At 37.3% G+C, this 5,067-nt stretch overlaps 1 long non-coding RNA gene across 1 annotated transcript in view; it reads right to left on the reverse strand.

Annotated features, from left to right (window-relative positions):
- Positions 1-1,737, reverse strand: part of LOC127748394 (uncharacterized) — an 11,635-nt gene extending 9,898 nt beyond the window's left edge. The window contains exon 1 of the long non-coding RNA XR_008010512.1: positions 1,716-1,737. This is a non-coding gene — a long non-coding RNA (uncharacterized LOC127748394). The remainder of the gene's footprint in view (positions 1-1,715) is intronic.
- Between the last annotated feature and the right edge of the window lie 3,330 nt (positions 1,738-5,067).

Here is a 5,067-nt window from a genome sequence, read left to right on the forward strand (position 1 = left end):
AACCATGGAAGGTTAACGATTTATTTTAAAGTATTCAAAATCACCCATACAACAATGGGATTTTATAACAAAAGTTCCTCGACAGAGTCCCAAGTCTTTAGGGGAGAATAACATAACTCATTTCACCAAATTCATTTTAAATTCATTAAAAACCTTGGCTTCATGGTCTGAGTAGTAAAATAGGATCTAAGCCAATCCAAGTCATGTAATCAATTACTCTTTTCAAAGTCATTTCCTTTACTTAAACAAAACCGGCTTCAATTCCATAATTAAATCTGAAGCATTTCAAACTGCTAAGAGAATCATTTTTTCATTCAGGTTCTTTCAAAGTCATTGAAACTCCTCTAATTGAAACCCTGAAGTCAATTTCAAAGGCATTGCACTTGTCACATTTAAAACAGCTTTAAAACAAAAGTTTCATCTAAATAGCTTTCTCCTGAAAGAGGTACAATGCCTTTCTTAAGAAGCAAGACTAAATCACAATTTTCTCTTTAATAATTCATTTCAAAAGCATGAATCATCCTTTTCTTGATAATTCAAATAAAATAGTAGAAGTCTTTAACTCATAATTTTTCCAAACAATATTTCAATAAAGTCCCGGATTCTACTGAAATTTCGGCAGCACCTCCCCTAAAACTTGGACTTTTGCCACCCGGTTCGGGTCCCAACTAAACCGTTCGTCCATCCTTTTCAACAATCCAGAATCCCAAAACTCAATTCAAAATCACGCTAAATCCATCAGTCGCCTCAGTGGCATATCTCAAGGAAACTATTTCAAATCAAATCAATATCAACCGATTTAACTCATTTTCAAAGATTTAAAGAAACGGCTCAGTAACAAATCATTTGTCCAAAACCAAGTCAATTAAAGTAAACCAGGCTGAATTCAAAGGTGCATTCGACTCTTCAAATCATCAAAACAATTAACTCAAATCACATCAATCCTCAGCGGATTAAACTCAGATTTCAAATCTTTAAAGAATCAACTTCAAACATTACATTTCACAAAGCCGCACAACAATTCAGCCCCATCAACATCCATAATCATTCGAGTCAATCAAATAATACATAAGGCAGATACAATCACCAAATACACAATATCTTACATCAGTATCCATATGTAATAATTTCAATACATAAAACATAGTGTTTGGAAAGCGCCCCTACCTTAAAACGCAAACCATAACCCAAACGCGCCACCAGAAACCTCTATCAACCCAAAGTTACCGGCAGCTTGCATCACAGCTTTGTTCACTTTTGCAACAGCAAATATAAGCCCTTACGCGCAACCTGTGGCTCCGATAACTTAATCCTAGAAAACATTATTATTGCGAAAGCCTTAAAACACATATCGGGATATGAACGGGGAAGGTTTCAATACAGAGATACATATTGTAACTAAAGAATACCGTCTGAACCAAAGGACAGAAGACTCAGCGGTGGTTCCGACAGCCACAGAACTGCCCTTGGCAGCCAGAATCGCTGTGACTCAGCCAGCTCCGTTAGTAGTTCTAGCAACCGATGAAACAGCTCCAGAACAAACGCAAGTTGCAACAGAAATTTTCAAATGCAGCCAGCAACTACCTCCGGTAAGGGCAGTGGCAATGCAACTCACTATAACCATTTTATTTAATGCAACTAGTGTCAACAACAATACTTCTAGGTAGAAATAGATTGATGGAACAAGAGGGAATAAAAAACTGGGTAAAGCTTACCCAACAGTAGCGGTTCTCGGTTCAGGATAGAGTCAGGGCAAGGCTAGAGCAACATCAACTCCAACAGCGGCAGCTAGGAGGCGGCGGCTGCATCTGTCGACCAGGGAAGCTCCGGTGGTGACGAACCTCAGCAAAGGCAGACAGCAACTCCGGTGGTCCTCTCCAGTGATGACACCAGCCACTATGGGGACGGCGGCGGTGAGACTCTAACAGTGTCGGTGCGGCTTTCCCACTCCTTCCCGTCGCATTCGTCTCTCCTTCCTTGGCTCAGCTCGCGAACAGAGCAGATCCATGGCGTGATGGTGGCACGGCGACGCGGCCAACGCGAGTCCGCGGTAGTGGCATCCAGGCGCGATGGCAGCTTCGGTTTGAGACGGAACGACGATGGCAAAGGCTCCTCCTTCCTTGCGTGCAGAGGCGGTGGTGACGACTAGGGCTCGATGGAAGTGGCTCCAACGGCGCACCAACCTTCTCCCTCTGTATCTCGCTCTTTCTCGACCTCTCTTCCCTTGTTTTCTCTCGTTCCCATTCTTTCTTTTCCTTTCTTTCAGTGAGCCGTGTATGTGTGTTTAGGACGAGGGGGTTGTGGCTGCTGCTTGGGTTAGGGGAGGGTTTTGGTGGCTGTTAGAGTTAGGGGGGATTAGGGTTTAGAGTTAAAATAGGTCTAGGGGTAATTTTGTAATTTCAAATAAAAGTAGGGACAATATAGTAATTGAAACCCAAATTAAATCCAACACTAATAATATATAAAATACTATTTGCTCATCAATTTCACATTCTATTTTCAATAAAATGTTCAAATCAAATAATTAGAATTAATATACTTAATTTCTTCATTTTCCAAAATAGTAGTATTAATATTTAAAATATTACGTATCTAATCCAAATCATGCAAAATTCCTTATTATTTCATAACTATCAACTTTATAATTCAAATATAGAAAATAATCCAATAATTATACAATTGGATAATAATCATAACTCATCTCAAATCCAATAAATCAAAACTTGTCTTAATTACCTTTAATAAAATAATTTCTGAAATTAAGGTTATAAATAACCATATAATTTGAGAATTAATCATAATAAGACTTTTCAAAAGTTCCGGGTCTTACAAAAATTGAGTTTAAAATAATTTAAGGTTTTATCTGATTTTATAATTATTAAGTTATTTTCTATATTTAAATTAAAAATTTAGCAAGTATAAAATAATAAGAATTTTATATGATTTGGTTTAAATAATTTAGATTTTGGAATTTAATACTTTAAGTTTATGAATAAGAAAAATTAATTATATTATATTATATTTTTAAATTAGAGTATTTGATTGAAAGCTAATTTGTAACTTGGTACAACAAACAACATTTTAAAGTAATTTTAAGGGATTCAAGTATATTTCAAATTTGTACAACATACCCTAATTTGATTAAAACATTATCCAAACTCAAATTTACTCAAAAATTCCTAATTCCACATTTGCTCCAAATTAATACAGTAACCCTAACCCTTCCTAACCTCAAACTGCCACCCACCTTCAGAAAAGAAAGAAGAAAACATGAAAGGAAAGAGAAGAGAAAAAAGGAGAGGAGAAGAAGGAGGACGGAGCCAGCGGGTGTCACTGCCGCGGCGCCGTTGTGTCGTCGTTGTTACCAAGCTGCTCGCCACTATCGTTGGTGGTGCTGCCGCGGAGAGGAGAGGAGAGAAAGGAGAGCACTGCCGAATCCGTTGATGTTGTCTAAAGAACGAAACTCTCGCGTGATCTAGAATTTTCACAAATAAATTCCCGTTGTAAGTATATCTTCTAGACCGACAAGAATCCCTTTCTTACAAACGTTTGGTTGTCACAAGTAACAAACAAAAAAAAATAATTAATCGAAGTATTCAAATATCGGGTCGTCTTCTCAAGGAATTGCAGGGAAGTATGATTTATTATTGGTTATGGAAAACATTATTTTTGGGTTTTGAACAAGAGAGATAGATTGCAGGAATTAATAAATTAATAACTAAAAACTCTTGGAAAGGTATGAAAACTGGAAGTTCTATCCTAGTTATCCTTATCAATAGTGATGAGAATCATATTTTTGCTGCCACTAAGTCAACCTCTAACTATGAAGGTAAGTTAAGTGGACAAATCAATTTAACACCTAAAGTCCTAGTCAACTCCTAAGGAAAGACTAGAGTTATAGGAATCTAAATTAATCAGCAAAGATAATAATTATCAATCACGATGAGTTTGACAACTCAAGAGTCACCAATTAATCAACCAAAGCCAAAAAGGGAAAAATCTAAATTATTTATATAATAAATAGAAGAAAGCAACCATGAGTCTGAATACCTCAAATTATATTAGTTAAGAAAATCTTAACATGAAATGTTCATAAACAAATAAAAGAGGAAATAAATAAAAAGAACATTGAACCTGTGATGAAGAAGTAGAGATCCTAATCCTAAAACTAAGAGAAATCCTAATTCCTAAAACTAAGAGAAATCCTAATTCCTAAGAGAGAGGAGAGAGCCTCTCTCTCTAAAAACTACATCTAAAATTATTAAAAGTGAAATGTGAGTCTTCTTCCTTCATTCCTTCACTTTGCAGCCTTTAATATGTGTTTTCTGGGCTTGAAACTGGGCCGGAAATAGCCCAGAATTTGCTAGTTGCGAAATCTGCCATGCTGAATTTTGTCACTGCGACGCATCCGCGTGAAACATGCGTTCGCGTCGCCTAGCTGTACGGCCATTATGACAAATTATATATTAAATCGAAGCTCCGGACGTTAGCTTTCCAACGCAACTAGAACCGTGTCATTTGGATCACTGTAGCTCAAGTTATGATCGTTTGAGTGCGAAGAGGTCATGTTGGACAGCTTAGCAATTTCTTCAACTTCTTGTATTCCTTCCACTTTTGCATGTTTCCTTTCCATCCTCTAAGCCATTCTTACCCTGTAATCCCTGAAATAACTTAACACACATATCAAGTCATCGAATGATAATAAGAGAGGATTTAAATAAAAGAAAATAAAAGCCAAAGAAGCATGTTTTCAATCATAGCACAAAATCAGGAAGGAAAACGTAAACTCATGCAATTAGTATGAATAAGTGTATGAAAGATTGATAAAATCCACTCAATTAAGCACAAGATAAACCATAAAATAGTGGTTTATCATTGTCCCTTCCTCGTTGCGGCTGAAGCTCGTTGCCGCCACTGTTATGTCTGCGCCATCATCGTCCTCACCGCGAAGCCATCATCGCCGTCATCCATGGGTGAAGGCGAAGAGAGAGAGTCCGCAAAGAAAGAGATAGACTGATGGAAGAATGGCACACATGTGAGGGGAGAATCCGGTTCTCCCGCCGCTAT

Source organism: Arachis duranensis, chromosome 6 (assembly GCF_000817695.3).
Source record: "Arachis duranensis cultivar V14167 chromosome 6, aradu.V14167.gnm2.J7QH, whole genome shotgun sequence".
Lineage (NCBI taxonomy): Eukaryota > Viridiplantae > Streptophyta > Magnoliopsida > Fabales > Fabaceae > Arachis > Arachis duranensis.